The following is a 12,806-nucleotide window of genomic DNA, read 5'->3' as shown; positions in this document are numbered from 1 at the left end:
TAGCTCAAAGAGGCCTGCCTGAGCTGGATGGACGATACACACTGGAGACTCATAGGCCAGAAGATGGGAAGTGAAGCTGTGGCCTGGGGAATCACTTAACATATGGGGCCTCTTCCAGAAAAGATGGCACTGGCTTATAATGCATCAATTGTACAAGAGTGCCTGTTTCCTCATGTCTTTCTAATTTGCATTACTAAATTAATATCTTCCAAACCTGTTCTTATCCTTGTTACTTTGGCCTGAATTTTTAAGTGAGGTTAAACATCTGTGTCTACATTTATTGCAAGAATTCCCCCCCCCCCCACCCCATAACTCTGAAATGTGAAAGTATATTATTCTGGAGAGGAAGTCTATAGATTCATCAGTTCTCAAAACAACTGTGAAATCGTTCAGAACCACCAATGGGGAGTTGTTCTGAACAAGGAAGTTTACTCTTCCACTGGTCAGCCCTGCAAATATTTAATCACTCTGTTCACTGTCCTTTAAAGCCATCTCTCCCACAGAGCAACCCATCCTCATGCATTAACCCTTTGAGTTTCTGTCTTCTTAAACTGAGCTAGAGTCATTCTGCCATGGCTCTGGGATCACCAGTGCAGCCCTGGACACGTCAAGCATATTCTACATTCCCCTTTACTCCCTTCTAATGTGCAGAGTCTTCCTGCTTCTAATATTTTTTGTTTCGCAAAACAAAGAAGATCTGGTGATGCTTTTATTCCACTGTGATTGAAACTCATTCCCTCTAATCTGCTAATTTCTAGAGATTCAGCTGCTCAGATATTTCTTTCTAACCACAGAAAGCAATGTCAGTAAATGTGTCGAGGGTGGGGGTGGGAGTTGAGGACGCCAAGGTGCCCATCCGGGCTGGCTGCTTCTCTCTGCTCTCCAGGAAGTACAGTTTAATTAGTGAAAAGCATTCCTGGGGCTGTCACTAGGGGGAGTGTGAGTCAAATGTTTCACTTGGAAAATGCCAGAAAGGGAGGCAGGGTGGGGGTGGGGGCGATGGTTTGGAATGCTGGGACAGAGAAAACACTGAAAAGTTAGGAAGGAATTTGTGGGGCTGTGTCCTTCCTGGCTGTTGCACGAAGTGTGGGTCTGGACCCGCTGGAAGCACAGCCCTTGGTGCAGGATTCTTCTGCAGCCAGGAACTGTAGGCAGAACTGAGGGAGAATGCCAGGGAGGGGAGGGAGAAGCCACATTCTTGACTCTTCCAGGCACAGGGAGGGACGTAGGGTTGGTAGGATTCCTGCACACACTTTCGAATGTAGGTGCGGGCCTCTTTGATCTTGCAGCTGATGTTCAGTGAAGGGAGATCCTTCAAAACATGAGCTCAGGCACCATGACATCAGATGGGAAATAAACATTTAGTGAGTCCTGCTTGGTATAAACCGCTGTTCTGAGAACAACAGAAGGGAGAGAGAAAGGAAAAGAAACAAAAGAGGAAAAAGATACAATCTTTGGACTTATAGTTTTAAATCTTCTCTGGGAATTTGCAATGTTTTCATTTCCACTCTTGTCTCACTTCATCAATACCTCCTTTACATTTACCATCCTTTTGTTACCATGTCTGTATTCGAAAACAAGCTCAACTCTGTTTCCCCATCGAAGCGAGACTCTTCTGGATCTGACACTGCTCCTTGATCCCCATCCTGACCTATTGCTCTCCCCTTCCACAACCAGATTTGTTGAAAGTGGTCTCCTGTCTGTCACTGCTCATTCATTCAGTCGTCAACTACACTTTGGGTTCTGCCCACAACACTCCATGAAACTCTTTGGGCCAAGGTCTTGGAAGATGACTTTCGCTGGAAACGATCCCTGCTAGCCCACCCCCAGCCACCCAGTTCCCTTCTGCACAGTCATGGGGAGGAATGTATTCTGTGCTATTCCAGAGATACTGCTGCTGCTGCTGCTGCTGCTAAGTCACTTCAGTCGTGTCCGACTCTGTGCGACCCCATAGATGGCAGCCCACCAGGCTCCGCCATCCCTGGGATTCTCCAGGCAAGAACACTGGAGTGGGCTGCCATTTACTTCTCCAATGCATGAAAGTGAAAAGTGAAAGTGAAGTTGCTCAGTCGTGTCCGACTCTTCGCGACCCCATGGACTGCAGCCTACCAGACTCTTCCATCCATGGGATTTTCCAGGCAAGAGTACTGGAGTGGGATGCCATTGCCTTCTCCGAGAGATACTGCATACATATACAATTAACATATTAATGTATCTTTTAATATCCACTTTTACAAAAAAGAAGCACTGTTTTGTACTTCCTTTTAAAATATGCAATGTATCTTAGTAACCTTTCTGTATAAAGAAGACATTTAATGTTTCAAAGGGTCAGGTTTCCATCATATTGAGGTAATAAAATATATTTAGCCAGCCTGTTTTTAAGAGACACTAGGAATGTTTGATATTCTGCTGTGACAAACAATGCTTCAGTGAATGAACACGAATATGTCACTCCATACTGCTGTGACAGTAACTTCGAGGTGACTTCTGAGAACTGGAACTGCTGGGTTCAGGGCAGATGTGTTTGTAAATTTAATCTATGTTGCCAAGTTGCTATTACCCCGGCCAGAAAAAATGGGTCAAATACCCCTTTCTCTACCCTGCTTAAACTTCTTGTTTATCTGATAGGTGAAAAGCAGCCTCTCTGAGTTTTAAATGAGCATCTCTTCTTATGTTTAAGAGCCATGGCAGGGGACTTCCCTGGTGGTCCGGGGGCTGAGACTCCATGCTGTCAGTACAGGGGGCCTGAGTTCGATCCCTGGTCAGGGAGCGAGGTCCCACATGCTGCAACTAAGACTCAGTACAGCCCAATAAATAAATAAATACATGAACATTAAAAAAGAACCATTGCAGATTGACTATTTTCTAACTATGAATCTTCATGCAACACATTCTAGATATTTCTGATAATTCCCATCACCTTTGAGATAAAGCGAAACTCCTAAGATGGCCTTTCTTCTCCCTACAGCCTGCTTTGTAATTGAACCTTCTTCCCACCCTCAGCCCTGCAGGCTTACTGAGTGGCTTTCTGTCTTGGAACACTACTCTCCTGCCTCTGTCTGCAATGTCCTCCACCCCAGGTCACGTGCGGTCAACTATTTATCACCTTAGGGAAGGCCTCCGTGATTTCTACCTCCAAACACCCTGCCCTTCGATCTATTAGGTCCTTGTGATTTCTCTGTCTCTAGGACCACTCTTGACAGGATGTTGGTCGTCAATAAATAGTTGTTGAACGGATGAGAGGCTGAATAGCCCTACAACTAAACAGATTTTGTAAGCAGGATTTCCAAGCAGGATTTCAGCTGCCAGAGGAAAATTTCTAGATGTACTTATTCTATTGCTATCCATGCATTTTTTCCCCCTCTCTCTTTTTCTCCCCCCCATCCCCCTGACTTAAAACACAACCATGGAAATAAATGCCTCTCAGAGTCCATGAATTTCAAAGTCATTTTGCTTAGAGATGTGATGGTTCAAAGGAAGTATGTTCTTTGCGGTGGCTTTTATTAAAGAAAAGATCAAATTTTTGAGACACCGTATAGGTTTAACTTTCTCTTAAGGGGAATGGAAAATAGTTGGCTCTTCATTAGTAGGAGCCATTACTGCTGGGCTGGTTTGACCTGAACATGAGTGCTCAGCCCGGCTCTCTTCAGTGAAGAGGTGTTTCCATGCTCCAGTTCGGCTCCAAGTAGAACTGACTCCTGCACCATTCTTTAGAAAGCATGTCTACTGGTACAGAGAAGGCAACCATCTCAGGGCTGAGCAAGCCTCATTACTGATCGAATCAATCCTCTGAAAAGCATTTTGATACTTAAAAAATTAGCTTTGTTTTTCTGGAACATCGACATATATAGAACCCTTGAAAACCACTGACTATACATTGGGTTTTACTGATGTGCTATTTCTGAATCCTGCTGGGTTTTTACCACCCCCAGCGCGTTTCTTCAGAATTCACATATGTGGTATTGACCATCCCCTTGGGACTCTAAACGAGCGAGTGCTCTAAGTGGACAGCGGCATCTTGACCCACGCTGCGGGCAGAGGCCAGGGGAGGAGAGGCATAATTGCGGTGGTCTGGGAGACACAGGCTGTCTCCTGTGGAAGGGCCGTGGCCATCACTTAGAAATGGCATGTCTCCAGAGGTGCAACAGTGTCGAGCACAAGGCTGAATGTACTTCCAGAGCAATGTGGGAGAATAAAGGGTTACTCCAGCCTGGGCCAGGGATGCTGTGTTTCCCTTGGAGGGCTTTACTTTTTTTTTAATCAAATTTTTTATTTTTAAATATTCTGGCTGTGCCACATGGCATGTTAGATTTTAGTTCCCTGACCAGGGATTGAAACTGCATCCCTTGCATTGGAAGTGGGTGTCTTAACCACTGGACTGCCAGGGAAGTTGGGTTTTACTTCTCTGGGCTTCTGGTAATTGCCTGCTGCAACCCTCTGGGATGTGCTTCTCCAAGGATTTTACCCCAAATATCACTGAAGTCTGTTTCTGTGCAGTCAGTATTCCTTTCCAAAGGAGTTACACTAAGAGAGTCTTCTGATCACAAATTTATATTTTTTATTTGAATGGCAATTTGTTCATCAAATAGCTTCTATAGTTGTCTTTGAGGAGTTAAGACTTTAAAATCTAATTTAAAAAGTAGCATAAAAGCAAATATATGGACATGTATAGGTATGTATTTATTCATATGTATTTGCTTTTATATATTTTCATACATAGGGGGCTTCCCTGGTGGCTTAGATGGTAAAGAACCCTCCTGAAACACAGATCAAACCCAAGTTTGATCCCTGGGGAGAGTCCCTGAAGAAGGAAATGGCAACCCACTCAAGTATTTTTGCTAGAGAGTTCCACGGACAGAGGAGCCTAGGGGGCTACAGTCTATGGAGTCGCAGAGTTGGACATGACTGAGCGACTAACACATTTTTTCACTTAAAAAAATTTTTTTTCATACATAAAATCAAACTCAAGAGAATTGAACCTTTCCTTCTATAATTGGAATCTTGGTCTCCAATAAGAAAATGCACCTTCTTGTGACTTACAAACTTAATGTCTGAATCTGTTACGTTTTGGGAGAAACTAAATTGGAATTCCAAGAAAATTTTTCTGGGGACTGCCTTGCTCACAGGTCAGAAACCTATCAGACCCCACAGAAGAGAGCCAGGCAGTCCCCTAACGCCCCGATTGTTGAGAGTAATTCTAAACCCATGTGTATGGAAGCTGCCAACATCAGTCCAAAGAAACACGTCAATGCTCTTTCAGGGTATTTCAATCCAAAAATGTGGTTTCTTTCTGTATGTGGTTTCTTTTAAATGTGCAATACATTACTGCAATACAGGTTTGGGGAAGAAAAAAATAAAGATGGATACATGTAATTAAAATAAAACCGGGGCCATAGGAGACTGTTTACAGAACAGTAAAATGTTAAAAAAATCAGAGGTTCTCAGACCCCCGACCCCTAAAGGAGGAGCCATTATTTTACTTCTGTATAATTTATGCAGCTACAAAGCTGCAGATGCCCTGCTTACGGGCCTCTGAAGGTGGAGGCAGGCTGCTGGTCAGTGCCTGGACATGTGGGCAGCCTTCCGACAGCTCAGCTGCTGGAGATAGCGCTAATCCTCTCCCTGCACTCCGTGAAGGGAGCCGCTCTCCACTGACACTGACCGGAGATCCTGAGAACGTACTGCTTGGGGTGTGAAGCAGAGTCCACTGGTTAGAAGTGTGGGCATTAGAAGTATTTAACAAACCAGACAAAAACCAGCTGCCACTGTCTGAACCCCCATCCCCACCCCCCATGCTTTGATCAATTTAATCCTGAAGTGTCCATACAAAACGAGAAGGAAAGATTCATGAGTCACAGCAAAAAATCAAAGATGAGGCCATAGTTTATGTCTCCAGTATCAGAGGGTCAATTTGTTTCCCTAAATGCTTCGAAAATCCAAGAGGCCAGGCCAATCAAACCTATTTTTTGGATGACATATGCTTCCATCATTAGCCAGTTCAGTGGGGGTTATTTTTATAGGGGCTTAGGAAGGCCACCCAAGCTTGTTTGTTATTTTCTAGTAATTTCTTAAAGCATCTGGATAAGCTTCCCTTCTCCTTGCCATGGCTCTCCAGCTCACATTTTTCAGAACTCTATCCCTACTTCCTCTGTCAAGAGTAAATCATCACTTCCTCCCAAGAAGAAAGGGTTTTGGACCTTGAGGCCCACGGCATGGCAGGTGGAGCACTTTCTTTGAATGTTAAGCTGCCCCTATGGCTCATCTGGTTTCTCCATCTCCAGATTGGAACCCAGAGCTGGCATCATCACATGGGCATTTTAGTAAACTTACGTGAAGCTCTGAGTATAGGGGATATTTGGAGACACTCACAAAGTTTCATCTTGACCCCCACGTGGCCCCCCTCATAAGAATGTTTTCCCTTAAACCATTTGAGATGAGTCAGAGATAGCAAAAGTGAGAGCTGGAAAAAATGATCCTCCCTGGAGACCTGGCAGTGAAAGTCTGCCTTCAAAGCAAGTTCTTCATGGAAAATGTCCTTTCTCAAGTGTATGAATCTACTAATTATGGAAGAAAACTTTGGATTGGCCATTGCTGTCCAAACGTGTCAGCCTGCCAGTGTGTGACTTTTGGAAATGCCATTCGCACGGTCTGTTTTTCTCTTAGGGCTTACTGGCTCACACGGCAGCAACACCATGGCTTTCCCAACTACAACATGCTAAATATCAGTTCAACTTAATGTTGTCTTGACCACATTCCTATGTGTCTGGCCCTACGTTGCCAAAGGGGAATGCGAACTTGGCCCACTGTCCCCCGCCTTTTTACTGATGGTGTCAGCCTCAGATCCTTCTGTGCAAACCAAGTACAGACCATTACACACAGCAGGAGGGTTAACTTGGCTCCAGCAAAAGTGAGAACGTTCCCACACATGTATGCTTGTTTTTCAGTGAGCTGCATAAGAGCACATTTAAGGTGCCTCAAGGGTCTTTGAATCCTGGAAGATTTGCTATGAAGAGTATCTTCTGCATTTCCATTCTTTAAAGTTTGATGACCCAGGTGTGACAGGTACAATTACTTTCTACTGACAAAGCATTTGATTAACTGGCCTTTGATTGGGCAATACCTTTCACAGCATGAGGGCAGATCTTGTTTTAGAAAGTGGAATTCCTTAGAGTGTTATGTGACGCTTGATTTTACTCTGGGGGGAAAACATCCCTTTCATTTTCTTATAGACATCTCATTAATAAATGAACTCAGCTATTCAGATTTTTTTTATTCTCTTAAAATAGGTTTTGCAAATCTGCAGGGACTAGGACAAGAAAAAAAAAAGATAATATATAGAGTTAACTTCTCTTCTGAGCATCTCAAACTTGATATGGTCCAAATTGGACCTTCCACCCCTAAACCTGTTATCTTTCTCCCTGACTAGCTCTAGAGAAGGTCTGAAATGTCCCATTGATTACTCAAATCCCACCATTTTCATACATAATACCTCTCTGTCCCGTCTCTTCCACCACAGCTTTAATTCAATTCCTTCCCATCTCTTTCCCCATCTGTATCTCACTTCTCCAGCTCATATTCCCTCCTTCCATGCCACATCTGGAATCATCTCCCTGAAATGCCAATGTGAGGGTAACATTTAAAGGCTCAAAAATCTCTCAGAGGCTTCTTATTGCCCATAAGACCTTTGCTACCAGAATAACACAGAAAGCCATTCGTGAGCTCATTGTCTCCTTCTCTGTTCACCTCTTGCTGTTATTGTCTGCCCCAAAGAGTGTGTTTCAGAAATACTTAACCTACTGTAATTTCCCAAATTTTTCATTCTGTTTCTTGCTTTTGTGCCTTTGAATGCTCTCTTTGTGCTGAACAAATTCCTACTCATCCTTCAAAATTCTACTCAGATATCACTGTCTCTTTAAGCCTTTTTCTGTATGTTGAATATTCTTTTTTTTTTTTTAATTAGTTGGAGGCTAATTACTTCACAACATTTCAGTGGGTTTTGTCATACATTGACATGAATCAGCCATAGAGTTACACATATTCCCCATCCCGATATTCTTGTTTTATGGTGTGTACTGTTCTGTACTGTAAATAAATGTTGGTCCATTTATGTACTTCTTTCTTTAGATTTGAAAATCATCCAGCCTGCTTTATAGTAACTGAATTGAATATGGTGAAGAATTTTAATGAAATTGCTATTGTGGAAAAAAAATAACTGATAATTTAATTATCAATCATTTTGCCCAGAAGGTGACATTATTGGACTTGTAGCCTCAAGCTTAGGGGTATATTTCATCTGAGACTATACCAAGTAATATACTGGATATGAGAAATATTTGTAAAAAGTTGCCTAGCAGGTGTTCATAATTTCATTGGTAATACTAAGTTGGGTAATAATTAATATGCTAACTAAATGACTTTCTTTATATTTTTCATGGAACTCAGTCTTGGTATGTAGACATCTGGCTTGTTAGCACATTTCCATTTAGTACCTATTATTATTGTTTTCATCCATTACTTTAGTTCTAGTCTTTTAAGCAATTACACTGGTTGTTTCTTACTTTTGGTCTTTTATAAGTTCAATGTTTCTATGCCTTTATTTTTTAAATTATATTTAAAAAGTCTTAATTATCTTTTTGCATTTGTATTTTTGTATTTTTTAAAAATTTACTTTTAACTGGAGGATAATTGCTTCACCCGTGTTGTGTTGGTTTCTGCCACACAACAGTGCGAATCAGCCATAAGTATACGTATGTTCCCTCTCTCTTGACCCCTCTCCCACCCCCCACCCCACTCACTCCTCTGGGTCATCACAGAGCACCAGGCTGAGCTCCCTGTGTTATATACAACGTCCCGCCAGCTGTCTCTATTACATATGGTCATGCACATGCTTCAGGGCTACTCTCTCAGTTCGTCCCACCCTCTCCTTCCCCCACTGTGTCCATAAGTCTGTTCCCTATGTCTGAGTCTCTATTCCTGCCCAGCAAATAGATTCACCAGTACCATTTTTCTAGGTTCCATACATATGTGTTAATAAACGATATGCTTTTCTCTTTCTGACTTAACTTCACCCTGTATAACAGGCTCTAGGTCCTATGCCTTCATCGTGTTAAAGTGTCTCCTCACTCCCTACCTCGGAGCATTCATCAGACTCAGTTTTACAGCTGGATGGGACTGCTAACACATCATCTGATTCTTTTTTCTTTCATGTTACAGGGAAAACTGAGGAGCAGAGAAATGTTTTGTGTGACCGGTGTAGCTGGTTGGTGGCTGAGCCAAGACCAGTGGGTCCTGAGACTTCCTTCCAAGCTTGGTGCCCTGTCTGCTGCGCAGGTGGTTTCCTTCCATCGGGTTCTTCACTGATCTCTTTCTCCTTCCCAACCTCTTTCAGGGACATCAGTTCACCTCACCCAACAGTTCCAGTTCCTTGTATGCTTCTGGGTGTCAGGGTTGGGGGGGAGGGGGAAAGTTGGTCCCTATTGAATTTTCCATTTCCTATTTGAGAAAGGTTTTTGCTTTCCCTCATTTGATTTTATGGTTTTCCAATATTCTTACTGAGTATATTTTGTTTATTTAGACCATCTATACTTTATGTGTGTGGTTAAAATATGTGATCCTTTTCATTTTTATTTCTTTCACATTTTCCTTAGTAGAAAACAATCCTAAGCTTTGGTTAGCACATGCCATTTCCTTATAAAACACTATGGGTTACTTTGGATATTAATATTCTTCAATTAAAAGAAAGATTCTTTTCATAGAAGGTCAGAAGACTCCTGCTCCAGGCTGATTCCCACTGTTTCCATTCCCTTTAAAACATCCTCCCTCTGTGTCAAACCTTTGCTTGAAGACATCCAAAGATAGGGAGCTCGGTATTTCTATGAAATTCCAACTGCCTCTGGACACACTACCTTTTAAAATCTTCTTTTTAATCCAGTTGAGTCAGGCTCTCTCTCAGTAATATAATTCTGAGTTCAGAGCCATAAAAAACAACTTGAGTTCTACTTTCAGCCAACTAATCCTGTATTTGAAAACAGCTTTCATTTCCCCCTGTGCCTGTTCTTCCTCTGGCTCAACATTCCCATTTCCTCTAAACCATGATCCAATAATTTGGTTTTAAGTTCCCCCTTATCCTGATGACCTACTAAAGGGCCAGAAACGACTGCAGCTCCCCAGGTGGACTCTGACCAGAGAGGCTGAGCTCTCCTCTTATTCCTGACCTGTGCGATCATGCTTTCTCACGCGAGGCATCTTTCTGCCAACTCGCATGGAGTGGTTTGTTATGTGGTAACTTGCATCCTCCGTAAAAGATAGGCTCCAGTCCTAACCCTTAGGAGCTCAGAAGGTGGCCTTGTTTGGAAACAGGGTTTTACAGAAGTAACTAACTAAAATGAGGTCTTTAGGGCAGGCTCGAGTCCAACCCTTATGAAAAGGGGAAATTAGGACTCAGAGACAGACTCCCACAGAGGCAGGATGAAGTGACGGCACCGGGAGAGGACAGCCACGCAGCTGGAGGGACGCACGGACAAGCCAAGGAGCGCCAAGGATGTTTGGCAAACACCAGAAGCCAGAAGAGGCAAGGAAGACTTCTCCTGTGGATTCACCAGAGAGTCGTGGCCCTGCCAACACCTTGACTCCAGATTTCCGCCTTCTAGGACTGTGAGACAACACATTTCTGTTGTTTGAAGTCACTCTGTCCTCGGTACATCATTGAAGTGGTCCTGGGAAGAGGATGCACTGTCCTTTCACCAAAGCTCCCTGCCCATTATTCCCTACTCTGTAATCTCTCTTTCCCTTCCCTCGAATAGTTCCTGGTCTTTCCAATCCATGTGAAAAGCTCTTTATTTAAAGTTTCATTTCTGTTTGATTTGGCTCATCACCTGAGCCAATTGAGATCTTGTATGTCCTGTTTCCATCACATGGGTATTTTTTATCTGTTTCAGTTTAGAGTCTCCTAGAGCTCCTGGAGTCCTTATTCAAACCACTGGGAAAAGCATTGACCAAGATACAATAGATGCTCCAGAAATCCCCTTTAGGTCAACGCTGACTTTCTTTGCTGTGGTCGTTCAACCTGTTTTAAACCCAGCCAACTTCCTTGATCCAATTTAAAACTTTCTGTCTTGAATACAAGACAAAATACTATGAAATATACTGTGTAACATCTTGCTGCAATCATGATGTGCCATTTCATATCATTCTTTCTTGCCAATTCAGTAGCTCTATCAACAATTAATCTGGGGTGATTTACTCCATATTATCCCAATTACTTTTTCTTTTTGAACTTGATTTTCTAAGTCAACTCAAACCAAGTTTTTAATAATTCAGTCAAGAATCTTGACTGAAACATCTATCAAATCTTTCTGTGGAATCTGTCTCTTTGCTCTGACAATGTAAACCATAATTCTCTTCTATTTTTTCTGGCTCATTAAGGATTCAGCTCAGAGAATACATTTGCATCCCCAAGCCTCTCTCCAATCCTCTTCAAATATTCATATGTATTTTTTCCCAATCATGAGACTTAAGTTGTTTTTTTTTTTTTTTTTTACAATTATACTCTTATAATTTCTATGCTTATCTTGGCTTTTGATTCACTCTTAGCATTATTTCTTCTGGCCTTTTCAGCCTGAAGATTGTTTTTGACAGGGAAGATGAAACACATAATTTTGAATGAAATCTTATGCATATACAATGCATATACTACATGTATAAACATCTGATAATAATTACATCTTAAATTTCTTACATTTTGAAATAATGAAAGCATTTTGGTACATACTCCAGTCTGTAGGTGGACAGCTATAATTGTCATATATGTTCTCAACTTTTTACTTGATACAAGGATCAGTCACTGAATATTTTCTCTGAGCACCCTTTTCTCAAGGCTGACTACAATTTCTCTTGCCAATAAATAAAGATTTGTTTCTTCTTGATAAACTTTCAGAATGTCCTAGAACAGTCTGGTTCATTTCAACTAGATAATTTTTGAAGAGGATAGTATGTAGGTCAATATCAAAATAGCTTATATGCCTTGTTGTACACATTGTCTGAAAGACTGCATACCACACTAGAAAAAGCAAATTCCATATATAATATGGCAAAATACCCAGGGCTTACCTGTTTAAGGAGCATCACATAAAATTTGAGTTGACTTAGGAAATCAATACATGCTTTGTCAATGCTAAAGGCATCTGTAAGAGGCATTAGACCCAGGAGCTGATTGTCCTTGTCACATTTTGGAAATTATTGCCCAGATCTACCTGCTACTTAACGTAGGATGTGACAGCCAGATGGATTAAAACTTCATGCCTGGCCTTCCACACCGAAGTTGCAGCTGGGCAAGCAAGGAACAGCACAGAGGGTAGGGGGGAAGATACTCAGACACTCTTCAGGTATATGATTGGAGTTGGTGCCAGGGAACTCACAGCAAGTCATGCTTTAATTCAATCAATGTATCCTAGGTACCTGCTTTGTGCCAGGCATTGTGATAAGTGTGGGCAGTCCAGGTTGGCAATGGGTAAGACAGACACTTGGCTGGTGTTTAGCGTCAGATCTTTAGTCCCTGAGAAGCAGTCTTGGAAAGATACATAGGCAGAACCACAGGCATGTCAGGGGAGCTAGAATTCCAGGAAGGTGTCAGAATGAATGGGGAAGTGGTCACATGGAAAAGCTCAGGAAGAAGTGCTCAGAGGCAGGGTGTTAGCAGACGAGCTCTTTGCTGAATAAGTAGGGACGTGACTTATGCAGCACAGCAGACACTTAGGGACAGCCTTTTGTGACCACAATGCAAGTCTGACCATGACTAGAGAACTGGG

The sequence above is a fragment of the Muntiacus reevesi genome, chromosome 19, assembly GCF_963930625.1.
Source record: "Muntiacus reevesi chromosome 19, mMunRee1.1, whole genome shotgun sequence".
Taxonomy (NCBI): domain Eukaryota; kingdom Metazoa; phylum Chordata; class Mammalia; order Artiodactyla; family Cervidae; genus Muntiacus; species Muntiacus reevesi.
The sequence above is the reverse complement of the archived record's forward strand: the minus strand, read 5'-3'. Positions refer to the sequence as shown.